The following is a 17,286-nucleotide window of genomic DNA, read 5'->3' on the forward strand; positions in this document are numbered from 1 at the left end:
TGTGGTCACCAGCTGCATTAAGTACTGCAGTGCATCTCCTTCTCATGGACTGCACCAGATTTGCCAGTTCTTGCTGTGTGATGTTACCGCACTCTTCCACCAAGGCACCAGCAAGTTCCCAGACATTTCTGGGGAGGAATGGCCCTAGCCCTCACCCTCCGATCCAACAGGTCCCAGATGTGCTCAATGGGATTGAGATCCGGACTCTTCGCTGGACATGGCAGAACACTGACATTCCTGTCTTGCAGGAAATCACACACAGAACGAGCAGAATGGCTGGTGGCATTGTCATGCTGGAGGGTCATGTCAGGATGAGCCTGCAGGAAGGGTACCGCATGAGGGAGGATGTCTTCCCTGTAACGCACAGCGTTGAGATTGACTGCAATGACAACAAGCTCAGTCTGATGATTCTGTGACACACCGCCCCAGACCATGACGGACCCTCTACCTGCAAAAATCGATGCCGCTCCAGAGTACAGGCCTTGGTGTAATGCTCATTCCTTCGACGATAAACGCGAATACGAACATCACCCCTGGTGAGACAAAACCGCGACTCGTCAGTGAAGAGCACTTTTTGCCAGTCCTGTCTGGTCCAGCGACGGTGGGTTTGTGCCCATAGGCGACATTGTTGCCGGTGATGCCTGGTGAGGACCTGCCTTACAACAGGCCTACAAGCCCTCAGTCCAGCCTCTCTCATCCTATTGCGGACAGTCTGAGCACTGATGGAGGGATTGTGCGTTCCTGGTGTAACTCGGGCAGTTGTTGTTGCCATCCTGTACCTGTCCCACAGGTGTGATATTAGGATGTACCGATCCTGTGCAGGTGTTGTTACATGTGGTCTGCCACTGCAAGGACGATCAGCTGTCCGTCCTGTCTCCCTGTAGCGCTGCCTTAGGCTTCTCACAGTATGGACAGTGCAATTTATTGCCCTGACCACATCTGCAGTCCTCATGTCTCTTTGCAGAATGCCTAAGGCACATTCACGCAGATGATCAGGGACCCTGGGCATCTTTCAGAGTCAGTAAAAAGGCCTCTTTAGTGTCCTAAGTTTTCATAACTGTGACCTTAATTGCCTACCGTCTGTAAGCTGTTAGTGTCTTAACGACCATTCCACAGGTGCATGTTCATTAATTGTTTATGGTTCCTTGAACAAGCATGGGAAACCGTTTTAAACCCTTTCCAATGAAGATCTGTGAAATTATTTGGAAGTTAATTATCTTTGAAAGACAGGGTCCTGAAAAAGGTCAGTTTCTTTTTTTTGCTGAGTTTATATGCACACACACAGCACCAGTCAAAAGTTTGGACACACCTACTCATTACACTCATTTTTCTTTATTTTTACTATTTTCTACATTGTAGAATAATAGGAAAGACATCAAAACTATGAAATAACACATATGGAATCATGTAGTAAACAAAAAAGTTATATTTTGATTTATTTGATATTCTTCAAAGTAGCCACCATTTGCCTTGATGACAGCTTTACACACTTGGCATTCTCTGAACCACCTTCACCTGGAATGCAGTTCAATTAACAGGTGTGCCTTGTTAAAAGTATATTTGTGGAATTTCTTTCCTTCTTAACACCTTTGAGCGAATCAGTTGTGTTGTGACAAAGTAGGGGGGTATACAGAAGATGGTATTTTACCAAATAGGGCTAAGTCCATATTATGGCATGAACAGCTGAAATAAGCAAAAATAAATGACAGTCCATCATTACTTTAAGACATTAAGGTCACTCAATCTGGAACATCTCAAGGACTTTGAAAGTTTCTTCAAATGCAGACGCAAAAACCATCAAGCGCTGATGAAACGGGCTCTCATGAGGACTACCACAGGAAAGGACGACCCAGAGTTACCTCTGCAGCAGAGGATAAGTTCATTAGAGTTGCCAGCCTCAAATTGCAGCCCAAATAAATGCTTCAGAGTTCAAGTAACAGACACATCAACTGTTCAGAGGAGACTGCGTGGGAATCAGGCCTTCATGGTCGAATTGCTGCAAAGAAACAACTACTAAAGGACAACGATAAGAAGAAGAGACTTGCGTAGGCCAAGAAACACGAGCAATGGACATTAGCCCGGTGGAAATCTCCAAATTAAAGATTTTTGGTTCCAACCGTGTCTTTGCAACGCAGAGTAGGTGATCTCCGCATGTGTGGTTCACACCATGAAGCATGGAGGTGGAGTTGTGATGGTGTGGGGGTGCTTTGCTGGTGACATTGTCAGTGATTTATTTAGAATTTAAGGCACACTTAACAAGCATGTCTTCCACAGCATTCTGCAGCAATATGCCATCCCATCTGGTATGCGCTTAGTGGGACTATCATTTGTTTCTCAACAGGACAATGACCCAACACACCTCCAGGCTGTATAAGGGCTATTTGACCAATAAGGAGAGTGATGGAGTGCTGCATCAGATGACCTGGCCTCCACAATCACCCAACCTCAACCCAGTTGAGATAGTTTGGGGATGAGTTGGACCGCAGAGTGAAGGAAAAGCAGCCAACAAGTGCTCAGCATATGAACTCCTTCAAGACTGTTATAAAAGCATTCCACATGAAGCTGGTTGAGAGAATGCCAAGAGTGCGCAAAGCTGTCATCAAGGCAAAGGGTGGCTACTTTGAAGAATTGCAAATATATATTTTAATTTGTTTAACACTTTTTTGGTTACTACATGATTCCATATGTGTTATTACATAGTCCTGATATCTTCACTATTATTCTACAATGTAGAAAATAGTAAACATAAAGAAAAACCCTTGAATGAGTAGCTGTGTCCAAACTTTTGACTGGTACTGTGTGTGTGTGTGTGTATATATATATGTATGTATGTATGTATGTATGTATGTATGTATGTATGTATATATATATATTTATTTATTTATTTAGTCATCTCCATTCCTCTTTCCAAGCAACTTCCTAATGAATGAAATGTCACTGTAAAGTTAATTTCAGAACCAAGAACCCAATAGCACTAGCCAGCTCTCGATTTGGCATTCAGTCTGTCACGAGAGATTACTACGACGCATACATTTAGTCTACTTTAAAAACGTAAACAGTAAAAAAATAGAAGAATAGGTAGGCCTATTAAAATAATAAGCAGGGATTGAACCCCAGTGTCTGGTGGGGATTAATATACTGTGCCTCGCCAGGGGCTTCATTTATCAAAAGGTGCGTGTACACAAGAAAGACTAAACCTTGCGTGCATCCGTTTTCCCACAAAAGGTTGCTAATTGTCAATTTAGAACTTGACGGGAAAGTGTTGCGCATCTCCTCGCAAATCTCAGACCATGCATCCGCACAACTTCTAGTGGTTGATCAACTGTATTCCAAGCAAATATTGTTACTTTGTGGGAATTGTTGGTGTTTGATGCACAGGAATTAAAATAATGGAAGGCTAATAACATTAAAACGTAGGCCTAATGATAAAACAGATGCCTTTGCCGTTGGTAAGAAGAGTGCAACCTAATATTTATTTAACTTTTATTACATAGGGTTAATCCATTTGAATTCAATCATTTTTTGACAGCACCCCATTTGATTTTTACAAAACCTTCTTTACACATTTGCCCATTTTAGAAGTGCTCAGAAAGTGACTTTTTGGACCTGATTGCCAAATCATTAAAGCGATAAAGGTGATCAAAGTTTAATCATTTTACATACCATGAGACAACCATGTCTTCATTAGTGGAAAAGATAAACGGTTGAGATTGATATAATTTAAAAGCTTACAAACAGGGTTGGCAAACTATTTAATAATTTATGGGGAAATGTTTTTATTTTTGGTCATTTTTTAACATTATCTAAAAACAAACTTATTTTATTCAAATTCGCATGTATTGTAGCTTAGACCCCATTTCACATAATCTGAGGTTTTTCTGTTGTGCCGCCATCGGTTGAGACAACATGCTCTTGAATACAGAGTAGGTGTAATTTTTTTGCTGATAAATGTACTAAAATGGGAATACAATTTTTATTTCTACTTTCAAAATGATACTACAAACATGGTTGGAGAATGTTAATTTGTTGATGTGAAATGGGAATATCTGTTTAAAATTATACTGTCAATCCTCCATAGGAGAACAATTGAAATCATAGAACTACAGATAATAGAATATACATGACCATTTAAGTTGACATTCGACTGCGGGTGGACATCTTTGTGGTAGTAATTAGAAGTTAGAAGTCAATTCAATTTAAGCTTCAATGGTGTAACAGCTCAATTGCAGTTGTCTGAAAGGATTGGTCCATTCTATGAATTATATTTATATGATTGAAATGACACCCACCCTGCATTCAAAGGGCATCTTGTCTCAACCGATGGCAGGCACAACACAAAAACCTCAGTTTATGTGAAATAGGGTCTAAGCTACAACATATTTGCCTGCCTACCTAGACTCCTTGCTCCGGCCAAGCGCTACGGACACGGACGTTGGGTTCTTCTCCACAATGAAGGGATTAGATTAAACCTGGGCTGCCTCCCAGGTTCAAAGCCCACGGTGAAGTCGGCTCAAAGCAAAAAGGTAATTAAGCATGAGGAGTAATAAATAGGATTCTGTGTTTGCATGCAAAAGTGATTGCTTTTGACAAAAACACTTAATCTGCCTTCTAGTTTGAAAATGCAAACACATTTTCTTGATGAAGCACCATGCTGCCTTGTTGACAACATCACCAAGCAGCGCAGTTTACTATATGATTTGAAAAGGGCACTCCTCCCTCATCACTTTTGCCCATTCCCATCATTGCGCCCCTGGTGCTCAGCATAATCGAATCTGCCCCGACCATTCACCATATGAGAACACATTCGGGGCCATCTGATAGGTCCATAAATCGGTGGGTTGGGCCAGACCCACAACACATGCGAGTAAAGCAGCAGTTTGAAAATTTGCGATTTGCTTTGATACTCTGATTGGCTCATCTTTAACCTGTTGGGGTGGAGGGGGCAGTATTTTCACGGCCGGATGAAAAACGTACCCAATTTAAACAGGATACTACTCTGGCCCAGAAACTAGAATATGCACATTATTAGTAGATATGGATAGAAAACACTCTGAAGTTTCTAAAACTGTTTGAATGGTGTCTGTGAGTATAACAGAACTCATATGGCAGGCAAAAACCTGCGAAAAATCCAAGCAGGAATTGGAAAGTCTGAGAATTGTAGTTCTTCTTTTGATTCTCTATCGAAACTACAGTGTCTGTGGGGTGACGTTGCACTTCCTAAGGCTTCCATTGGCTGTCAACAGCCTTCAGAAAGTGGTTTGAGCCTTCTCCTGTCACTGGGCAGATAATAGGAGCTCAGTTACTGAGTGGACTGCCTGGCAACAAAGGGATTGGATATGCGCGGTCACGCGAGCACGCCGTTCCTTGTTTTTCTTCTTGAATGAATATACTATTGTCCGGTTGGAATATTATCGCAATTTTACGTTAAAAATACCATAAAGAGTGATTTTAAACAGCGTTTGACATGCTTCTAAGTACGGTAATGGAACATTTTGACTTTTTGTCTCTGGTACCGCACTCACGCGTTATGCCTTTGGATAGTGACCTGAACGCACAAACAAAACGCAGGAAGGCGTTTTGTTTGTGCGCAGGAGGTATTTGGACATTTGTTTGTGCGCAGGAGGTATTTGGACATTTGTTTGTGCGCAGGAGGTATTTGGACATAAATATGGAGAATTTAGAACAAAAACAACATTTCTTGTGGAAGTAGCAGTCCTGGGAGTGCATTCTGACGAAGATCAGCAAAGGTAAGACAATATTTCTAATACTGATTCTGAGTTTAGGTTGCCCTGAACTTGGCGGGTATCTGTATAGCTCGCTGTGATGGCTGAGCTATGTACTCAGAATATTGAAAAATGTGCTTTCTCCGTAAAGCTATTTTAAAATCTGACACAGCGGTTGCATCCAGGAGTAGTCTATCTATAATGCTTTAAATAATTGTTATATAATTTGTCAACGTTTATGAGTATTTTTGTAAATTGTTGTGCACATTCACTGGAAGTTTTGGTGGGAATACATTTTCTGAACATCACGCGCCAATGTAAAATGCTGTTTTTGGATATAAATATGAACTTTATCGAACAAAACATGCATGTATTGTGTAACATAATGTCCTAGGAGTGTCATCTGATGAAGATCGTCAAAGGTTAGAGCTTCATTTAGCTGTGTTTTGAGTTTTATTGACACATGTCCTTGCTTGGAAAATGGCTGTGTGATTATTAATGTCTATATACTCTCCTAACACACAGCCGCGAGATGCACAGCCGCGAGCTGCCCTGTGACACGAGCCTACCAGACAAGCTAAATTACTTCTTTGTTTGAATGCTGTTCATTGACTACAGCTCAACACCATAGTGCCCTCAAAGCTAATCACTAAGTTAAGGACCCTGTGGCACTGTATTACTTTGTTAGCAAGGACAACCCGCACCATCGATCATAGTTTTAATGTTATTCCGCCATTGCCACACATATACCACAGGTGTCGGAAAAGTGTGTCATAAACCATCACTCAGAACCCCATCAATACATCTTCCTTTTTTAAATATATATATATATATATATCAATCACACATTTCATCAACAAGCAATGTCAATTCACAAATATCAAATCATCTCCGTTTTCAAATAGTCAATCATGAACATATCGAAACAAACCCCAACAACTCAATGAGTCAGTGTTTGGTCCATCAAACATCACCACTGAATATACTTTCTGGAGGCCTGCTGGCCCTCTCAGACCTGCGCAGGGTCTGAGGCACTGTGTCCGAAGCTTCTGTCCCACTCCCAGTACCTTCTGTCACATCCCCACTTGTTCTCCTTTCTGTGTGTCCAGTGTCAGTATGCCGGGGTCCTGAGTGTCCTCAAACGTCTCCTGTGTTCTCAAAAGGTTTTGTCTATTGCGCCAATACACAGCCCCATCTTCTGTCCTGACTGAGGTGCAACCTCCTCCAATGCAGCAGCCTTTCTATCCCATGAATCCAGACCCCGAATTCTAACCACATCCTGAGCTGCCAACGGTAACAACACTCTAGCGGTTTTGTCATAGTATAATTTTTGTCTTGCCTTCAGCTGTAGGGCCCTATTCTTTACAGCTAATGGGCAGTCATTCAGGTAGAAACTAGGAAACCTGGAACGCAACTTGCAACTCATTAACATTTCTGCAGGTGACCGGCCTCATTCCAAGGGAGCTGCTCTGTAAGACAATAAAGCTAAGTATAGATCAGTCCCACTGTGTGCTGCTTTTATTTGTATTTTTTTAAGAGTCTCTTCCGATTTGCACACTTTTTTCAGCCTTCGGTTACTTTTAGGATATAGCGGACTAGAGGTTATAGGTCTGAACTCATAATGCGCTGCAAACATCTTAAACTCACTGCAAGCAAACTAAGGCGCATTATCAGAAACTATCGACTCCAACCTTCTCCCAGGCTGAAGTGGGTACCTCTCCCATAACCATGGGCTCCTTGGGCTGTCTATACTGAAATTTGAGACATGTGTCACAATTTCCCACCATTTGCTCAATGTCAGAATTTATATTTGGCTAATAAAGGGACTCTCTGGCCCATCGCTTACATTTCTCAGCTCCCAGATGTCCTTCGTGTACGCATTGAAGTAGGTATTACCATTCTGTTATTCTTCAACAGCACACCATTGACCACTGACAGCTCTGCGCTTAGTGGGAAGTACTGCTTACAAGAGCCTTTTTGCCAGCCATTTTCCAGATTATGAATCACCTTGCAAAGATTGGAATCTATTGTGGTCTCTTCAGCTATTCTCCTTAGTTGCTGCTCAGAAACAGGAAGTGACTCCATGACCATATCCACATGTAAGGCAACCTCCTCCGCCATAAGACTCCTGATTGAGGATGATTTGGGAGGGCACCTTGAGAGGGCATCTACTACCACTAAAGTTGACCCAGGCACATAGGTTAGAACAAATCATAGCGCTGCAACCTCATCATCATCCTTTGAAGACAAGAAGGCATGTCATTCAGATTTTTAGAGAGAGATTGGAATAAGGGGTTTATGGGCTGTTTCTAGAATCACCTTTGGTAAGCCATAAATGTAACAGTGAAACTTTACAACCAACGACCAACCCTGGGCACTCCTTTTCTATTTGAGTATAACGCTTCCCAGCATCAGTCAAAGAACGGGCCGCATAAGCCACAGGCTTCCACATCCCTTGATGCTCCTGAAGCAGCACTGCTCCAATGCCAACTTTGGAGGCGTCCGTGGACACCTTAGTAGGCCTGTCGGGTTCCAAAAAAAGTTAGCACTGGCTCTTCAGACAAAATGTTCTTTACATTGTCCCACTCTCTTTCATGTTCTCTGTTCCACAAGAACTCTGACTTGTCCTGAATAACTGTCCTTAAGTTCACTGTTTTAGCTGACAGCTTTGGTACAAACTTCCCTAAATAATTGACCATACGCAAAACACGCTGAATGTCTTTCCTATGTGTGGGATTAGCCATCTAACTCACTGCTTTGACCTTGGCATGATCAGGCTGCACACCCTACGAGGATAGCCTATCCAAGAAATGTGATTTCCTTCACACAGAACTGACTTGCCTAATTAAATAAAGGTTAAACAAAAAATACAAAATCATTTACATATTACCTCGACTAACCCGCTAATTGACACTGTACAAGTATATAACCTGCTATTGTTATTTTACTGCTGTTGTTTAATTATTTGTTACTTTTATTTTCTAACTTAACTTAAATAATTTTTTCTCAAAACGTCTTAAAGCATTGTTGGTTAAGGGCTTGTAAGTAAGCCTTTCACTTAAAGTCTACACCTGTTGTATTTGGCCATGTGACAAATAATATTTGATTTGACATGGATGTCTCATGCAAAATGGGTAAACTTTGAGCACCTTCATCTCTTGAATGTTTTGTCATTCAGGTACAAAAAGTAATTTTCAGAGCGAATCAATATAAAACTAAGCAGCTAAAGGACAACCGGTAAACTTAGATGTAACTTTTATTTAAAAGTCTTACTTGTAAGGAACACTTACACCATTTTCTGCAGGCATAAGTTTCAGGTTGTCGCCTACATCAATGAATTGTGTACAGCCTGATTAATCAGACTACTACAGAGTGCTTTTCCGCAGACATATAGAATATTTTTCTGAAAACATAGAATAATGTCCTCTCTAAACTCAGTAGTCTACTGATGAGACACTGGGGTGTATGTGACGATGCGATTGCAAGCTCTCATCTAATCTTCAAATTAACACTTCAAACTACCGTTCTCAATTCCCCACATGCGCCAAGTACAAACATGTCAATTTCTACAAACTCCATTACTGCTGTTGCATTAAATTCAGGTGTACACCATTCGTTTGTGCTATTAGCGGCAATACGGACTCAATTACTATTTCAGTTTATAAAAGATTGCCTTATTTTTGCGGTATTCACATTCAATGTAATACCTGTTTGTTTGAGAGCTCCGTCGATGTCGGGCGTGCTGTGTTGCTACCGCGTTCACCCGCCACACCTCTCTATAGGCTATTCAGGGGTTCTCAAAGTGGGGTCAGAGGTACTGCAGGGGATCTGCGAACAGATCTTAAAATGATTTTGTCCAAGGGATCCATGGAATAAATTTAGAGTGTAATACAATACATTGTCATCTTATTTATCTACAATGTATGTTCTTAGCCCTGGGCAACATGGGACTGGGAGGCTCACAGTGATATTGGTATCCACAGTACTGCACCAATTTAAAAAATTTAATCAACTCAATGATTTACATAAGTGCAACGTTTTTTCTCTGCCTCCTGGGAAAATGTGTAGAATTACAGGAAATTAGCTTGAAAGCTGCAACAACAAAAAAATCTCTCTGCCCCATGAGAAAATGTGCAGAATTACAGGAAATTAGCTTGAATATGGCAACATTTTCTCTCCAATGCCACAGTGCAAATGGATTGAAACAGGGAGAGAATAATCTGGTTTACCTTGCAAAACATTTAGCTACGGTTGACTATGGTCTTCACTAAGGAATGTACCCCAGTCTTCAGACACATTCACACAAATGGAGATGTCCGTTGAATTTGAATTACATTTGTCAAAAATATCTAGACATAGCCACTAAGAGACAAAGCCTGTATGTATAATGACCATAAACTAGATCCAGTCTAACAGCATACCTAACTAGCTAGCTAGCCATCCAGCTTGACTTATTCCACATTTTGTTGTGTTACAGCCTGAATTCAAAATGGATTAAATGTATTTTCCCCCCTCACCCATCTACACACAATATGCCATAATGACAAAGTTAAAACATATTTTTTTATCCTTTTTGCAAATTGATTGAAAATTAAATACAGAAATATCTAATTTACATAAGTAAAAGAGGGGTAGTGGACGGCTATACAGGTCCGCTAATACAGGACTAGTAAAGGCCCAGTGCATTACTTTTGTGAGGAAAAAAAGGTTTTCTCCCAAATGTTTCATTTTTAATTACATTTATTTTATTATTCAGACTTTTCAGGGGGTGCTCCAGCACCCTCAGCAACCCTACTTCCTGTGGCTGTGCCTTCCTCTGTGGTGTCTAGTATACAACAGGAGTTCCCTGATCCAGGTGCAGAATACACTGGGTTTCTCCTTCCTCATATTTACTGATACCATTCAATTCAATAATAAAAAAAGACAATACAAGTAAAAATGTTATGCCAAGTGCCACATCTCTCTCCATTTAGAGACATCAATATCAAACCCTTTTGTCAGTCTGGACTCGATCAGGGAGAGGTTGAAAATGTCAGTGATGACACTTGCCAGTTGGTCCGCGCATGCTTTGAGTACACATCCTAGTAATCAGTCCGGCTTTGTGAATGTTGACCTGTTTAAAGGTCTTGCTCACATTGGCTACCGAGAGCATTATCACACAGTTGTCCAGAACAGCTGGTGCTCTCATGCATGCTGCAGTGTTGCTTGCATAAAAGGCATTTAGCTCATCTGGTAGATTCCCGTCACTGGGCAGCTCTAAGCTAGGTTTCCCTCTGCAATCCATAATAGTTTTCAAGTCCTGCCACATCCAACGAGCGTCAGAGCCGGTGTAGTAGGATTCAATCTTAATCCTATATTGACGCTTTGCTTGTTTAATGGTTCGTCTGAGGGCATAGCGGGATTTCTTATAAGCGTCCGGATTAGTGTCCCTCTCCTTGAAAGCAGCAGCTTTAGCCTTTAGCTCGATGCGGATGTTGCCTGAAATCCATTGCTTCTGGTTGGGCTATGTACGTACGGTCACTGTGGGGACGACGTTGTCGATGCACTTATTTATGAAGCCAATGCCATTTGATGAATCCCGGAATATATTCCAGTCTGTGCTAGCAAAACAGTCCTGTAGCGTAGCACGCACGTCATCTGACCACTTCTGTATTGAGCGAGTCACTGGTACTAGCTGCTTTAGTTTTTGCATCTAAGCAGGAATCAGGAGGATAGAATTATGGTCAGATTTGCCAAATGGATGGCGGAGAGAGCTTTGTATACATCTCTGTGTGTGGAGTAAAGGTGGTCTAGAGTTTTTTTCCCCTCTGGTTGCACATGTGACATGCTGGTAGAAATGAGGTAACATGGATTTAAGTTTGCCTGCATTAAAGTCCCCGGCCACTAGGAGCGCAACTTCTAGATGAGCATTTTCTTGTTTGCTTATGGCCTTATACAGCTGGTTAAGTGCAGTCTTAGTGCCAGCATGGGTTTGTGGTGGTAAATAGATGACTAAGAATAATATAGATGAGAACTCTCTTGGTAGAAAGTGTGGTCTACCGCTTATCATAAGGTACTCAGGCGAGCAATACCTCGAGACTTCTTTAAAATTAGACATCACGCACCAGCTGTTATTGACAAATAGACACACATCCCCGCACCTCGTCTTACCAGAGGTGGCTTCTCTGTCCTGCCGGTGCATGGAAAATCCCGCCAGCTCTGTATTATCTGTGTCGCCTTTCAGCCATGACTTGGTGAAACATAAGATATTACAGTTTTTAATATCCTGTTGGTAGTATAATCTTGATCGTAGGTCATACATTTTATTTTCCAATGATTGCACGTTGGCCAATAGAACGGATGGCAGTGGGAGTTTACTATCTCGCCTACGAATTCCCAGAAGGCTGCCCGATCTCCGCCCCCTTTTTCTACATCTTTTCTTCACGCAAATGACAAGCATTTGGGCCCATTCCTGAGAAAGCAGTATATCCTTCACGTTGGACTCGTTAAAGAAAATCAGACTGGTTCTACCAGGCTAGGTTATGAAGGTGAATTGGGACAAAACTCGAAATTGTTTTGACTTTTGAACAGGTCAAATGTCACCAAAGATTCAAAGGTCCTCCCTATTCCATTTATAGGAATGCTCACAGCGAGGGCATGTCTGTATGATGCTGAGGGTCCCCTTGCTGGTCTTTTCTATGTTGTATGTTTGGCTGCAAATTGGACATCTCTCAAACAGCTGCAGCAGGCAATCCTCATGAATAATGTACTTCCTAATCTTATGAGGTGGTGTTGACTGGGAGGACATGTGACACAATAGACAACCAAGTGGTAAATTGCATTTTGTTATAAAGAAAGGACAAAACATTTTTATAATGCACTTCACAACCAAAATTACTCTACTACTTGTATCTGCTTGGCTGGGTAATTAACCTACTAGTTTTATCAAACCGAGTATTTTATATTTAAAAAATCACATCGGGGTAACACACATTACCGTTGTTGATGAAGCCGTCTGTGTCATTAGGGCAATAAACGAATCAATCTAATTCTAGGTCGTCACTAGTTACCAAAGCCACAAAGCCATAAAGCCCACCTATTTCTACAATTTATTTTCTTAAAATGTTATTTTAAACCTAACCCTAACCTTAACTACACTGCTAACCGTGTACCAAATATTAACCTTAAGTTAATACCAAAAAGCACATTTTTGTTTTCATAAATTTTTATGATAGAGCCAATCTTGATTTTGTGGTTATGGTAACTAGTGGAAACCCTAATTCTATGCTTTCCTGACTGTAGCTCCAGATTGGATTAGATTCAGGCCGGTGCCGGCGTTACTGTGTGTTTCCAATAGTTCACTGTATTAGTCAGACTTAGACATGAGTTAGCTACCACGATAGCTGCATCCATTATTTAGTTTTGCCCTAGGCAATACAGACTACTTGTATGAGCTTCGAACTAACTTGCAAATTCGACTTGTAAGCTAATGTTAGCTAGCAAGCCTATAGCTGCTAGCATTATCAAATGATAACGTTACTTAACCAGCAGTCTTTAAACAATACAAAATCAACTTGTATGAGCTACAACCTAACTAAAATTGTAATGAGGTAGCTAGCAAGTTAGTTATCTAGCTACGCTAACGTTAGCTAAAATGCTAGCTAGTCTGCGTCACTGACACTACCTAACGTTAGCTAGCCTGCTTAGTTTTATCAAAATACAGCTACCTACATGAAGAGATATAACGTTACAGTGCCTTCAGAAAGTATTCATACCACTTGACTTGTTCCACATTTTGTTGTGCTAGAGCCTGAATTCAAAATGGATTAAATCTATTTTTTTTCAGCACTCATCTACACATAATACCCCACATTTTCCCATTATTCTTTTCAAAATTCTTCAAGCTCTGTCAAATTTGTTGTTGATCATTGCTTGACAACCATTTTCAGGTCTTGCCATAGATTTTCAAGTAGATTCAAGTCAAAACTGTAACTCGGCCACATTCACGGACTTCTTGATAAGCAACTCCAGTGTAGATTTGGCCTTGTGTTTTAGGTTAAATCAAATCAAATGCAATGTTATGTGCTTCTAGTTCCGACAGTGCAGTAATATCTAACAAGAAATCTAACTTTTCCACAACAATTACCTGATACACACATATCTAAAGGAATGGAATAAGAATATGTACATATAAATGTATGGATGAGAAATGACCAAGCGGCATAGGCAAGATGCAATAGATGGTATAAGATACAGTATATACAGTTGAAGTCAGAAGTTTACATATACTTAGGTTGGAGTCATTAAAACGCGTTTTTCAACCACTCCACAAATTTCTTGTTAGCAAACTATAGTTTTGGCAAGTCGGTTAGGACATCTACTTTGTGCATGACACAAGTCATTTTTCCAACAATTGTTTACAGACAGATTATTTCACTTATAATTCACTGTATCACAATTCCAGTGGGTCAGAAGTTTACATACACTAAGTTGACTGTGCCTTTAAACAGCTTGGAAAATTCCAGAAAATGAAGTCATGGCTTTAGAAGCTTCTGATAGGCTAATTGACATCATTTGAGTCAATTGGAGGTGCACCTGTGGATGTATTTCAAGGCCTACCTTCAAACTCAGTGCCTCTTTGCTTGACATCATGGGAAAATAAAAATAAATCAGCCAAGACCACAGAAAAAATTGTAGATCTTCACAAGTCTGGTTCATCCTTGAGAGCAATTTCTAAATGCCTGAAGGTACCACGTTCATCTGTACAAACAATAGTACGCAAGTATAAACACCATGGGACCACGCAGCCGTCATACCGCTCAGGAAGGAGACGCGTTTTGTCTCCTAGAGATGAATGTACTTTGGTGCGAAAAGTGCAAATCAATCCCAGAACAACAGCAAAGGACCTTGTGAAGGTGCTGGAGGAAACAGGTACAAAAGTATCTATATCCACAGTAAAATGAGTCCTATATCGACATAACCTGAAAGGCCGCTCAGCAAGGAAGAGGCCACTGCTCCAAAACAACCATAAAAAATCCAGACTACGGTTTGTAACTGCACATGGGGACAAAGATCTTACTTTTTGGAGAAATATCCTCTGTTCTGATGAAACAAAAATAGAACTGTTTAGCCATAATGACCATTGTTATGTTTGGAGGAAAAAGAGGGAGGCTTGCAAGCCGAAGAACACCATCCCAACATTGAAGCACGGGGGTGGCAGCATCATGTTGTCGGGGTGCTTTGCTGCAGGAGGGACTGGTGCACTTCACAAAATAGATGGCATCATGAGGTAGGAAAATTATCTGAATATATTGAAGCAACATCTCAAGGCATCCGTCAGGAAGTTAAAGCTTGGTCGCAAATGGGTTTTCCAAATGGACAATGACCCCAAGCATACTTCCAAAGTTGTGGCAAAATGGCTTAAGGCCAACAAAGTCAAGGTAAAGGTGTGGCCATCACAGAGCCCTGACCTTAATCCTATAGAAAATTTGTGGGCAGAACTGAAAAAGTGTGTGCGAGCAAGGAGGCCTACAAACCTGACTCAGTTACACCAGCTCTGTCAGGAGGAATGGGCCAAGATTTGCCCAACTTATTGTGGGAAGCTTGTGGAAGGCTACCCAAAATGTTTGACCCAAGTTAAACAATTTAAAGGCAATGCTACCAAAAACGAATTGAGTGTATGTAAACTTCTGACCCACTGGGTATGTGATGAAATAAATAAATGCTGAAATAAATCATTCTCTCTGCTATTATTCTGACATTTCACATTCTTAAAATAAAGTGGTGATCCCAACTGACCTAAAACAGGGAATTTGTACTTGGATTAAATGTCAGGAATTGTGGAAAAACTGAGTAAAAATGTATTTGGCTAAGGTGTATGTAAACTTCCGACTTCAACTGTACATATGAGATGAGTAATGTAAGATATGTAAACATTATTAAAGTGACATTATTTAAAGTGACTAGTGATCCATTTATTAAAGTGGCCAATGATTTGAGTCTGTATGTAGGCAGCAGCCTCTCTGTGTTAGTGATAGCTGTTTAACAGTCTGATGGCCTTGAGATAGACGCTGTTTTTCAGTCTCACGGTCCCAGCTTTGCTGCACCTGTACTTACCTTGCCTTCTGGATGGTAGCGGGGTGAACAGGCAGTGGTTCGGGTGGTTGTTGTCCTTGATGATCTTTTTGGCCTGCCTGTGACATCGGGTGCTGTAGGTGTCATGGAGGGCAGGTAGCCCTCGGTGAAGGTGTTGTGCAGCCTGCTTTTCTGCTTTAATCAGGTCCCTACACAGACTCAGAAGGATCCTGTGATGGCGGGACATTTCCTAGCGACAGTAGTCCTTGCAGTGCTTCTGCCATTAAGTCTTGGAGGCCCTCTTCACCGCCTCCACATAGGAGATTTGCTGTACTGCCCTGATCCTTGACACCTCAACTTATTTCACCCTAACAGGGCATTCAGGGAATTCGGGAAATATGATCCCCACCACAGGTGTAACATTTTACATTCACAGACTTTTCAATAACATATTCCTTCCGTCTGCAAACGCGTGACACTTGGCCAAACTTTTTACACTTCTTGCATTGCATCGGGTTTTGTACGAACGCTATAACCCTGTATCTTATAGGGCTCCTGAGTGGTGCAGCAGTCTAAGGCACTGCATCTCAGTCCCTGATTCAAATCCAGGCTGTATCACATCCGGCCGTGATTGGGAGTCCCATAGTGCGGCGCATAATCGGCCCAGAGTCGTCCGGGTTTGGGGTAGGCCGTCATTGTAAATAAAAATTTGTTCTTAACTGACTTTCCTAGTTTAATAATAGTTTAAAAAAATAAACAAAATACAGTACCAGTCAAAACTTTGGACACACCTGCTCATTCAAGAGTTTTTCTCTTATACTTTCACTATTTTCTACATTGTAGAATAATAGTGAAGACATCAAAACTATGAAATAACACATATGGAATCATGTATTTTCTATTTGAGATTCTTCAAAGTAGCTACCCTTTGCATTGATGACAGCTTGGCACACTCTTGGCATTCTCTCAACCAGCTTCACCTGGGATGCTTTTCCAACAGTCTTGAAGGAGTTCCCACATATGCTGAGCACATGTTGGTTGCTTTTCCTTCACTCTGCGGTCCAGCACATCCCAAACCAACTCAATTGGGGTGTTACGCAATTGAGGAGCCTCCGGAGGCATGTAGAGGCCAAATTGAGCTCCGTACCGCATTGCAGTGCACCTCCGAATTTTGTAACAGTGCGGAGGGCTCTGTATAGCTCCGCATTGACATGATTGGTTGACGGTAGGTAGGGCGGGAAGTCCTGTATAAACACAAACTCACTTCCTTTGCAAGTTCCTTTACAGCAGCTCTGCTCAACAGCTCTGCGATTGCATCGCGAAGCGCAATAATTATGAATGCCCTGACTTCTGCAGAGGCCATATCACCGTAAATGCTGTACGACCAATGTAGACATCAGATTGACCATACAGAGCCTTTTTCAAGCATACATGATGATGCCGTCACCACTGTGTTTGAAAATATGTAGAGTGGTACTCTGTAATGTGTTGTATTGGTACTCTGTAATGT

The 17,286-nt window shown here is 41.3% G+C and overlaps 1 protein-coding gene across 3 annotated transcripts in view; it reads right to left on the reverse strand.

Moving 5' to 3' along the window:
• The window catches only part of LOC115203796 (endothelin-converting enzyme 2), a 65,226-nt gene extending 55,557 nt beyond the window's left edge, over positions 1 to 9,669 (reverse strand). For 2 of the 3 annotated variants that reach the window (XM_029768800.1, XM_029768798.1), the window contains exon 1: positions 9,431 to 9,669. The gene's annotated coding sequence lies outside the window, so the exon portion shown is untranslated. The remainder of the gene's footprint in view (positions 1 to 9,430) is intronic. The other variant, XM_029768799.1, reaches the window with a different exon arrangement.
• Positions 9,670 to 17,286: the final 7,617 nt, after the last annotated feature.

This window comes from Salmo trutta, chromosome 12 (genome assembly GCF_901001165.1).
Source record: "Salmo trutta chromosome 12, fSalTru1.1, whole genome shotgun sequence".
In the NCBI taxonomy this organism is placed as follows: Eukaryota; Metazoa; Chordata; class Actinopteri; order Salmoniformes; family Salmonidae; genus Salmo; species Salmo trutta.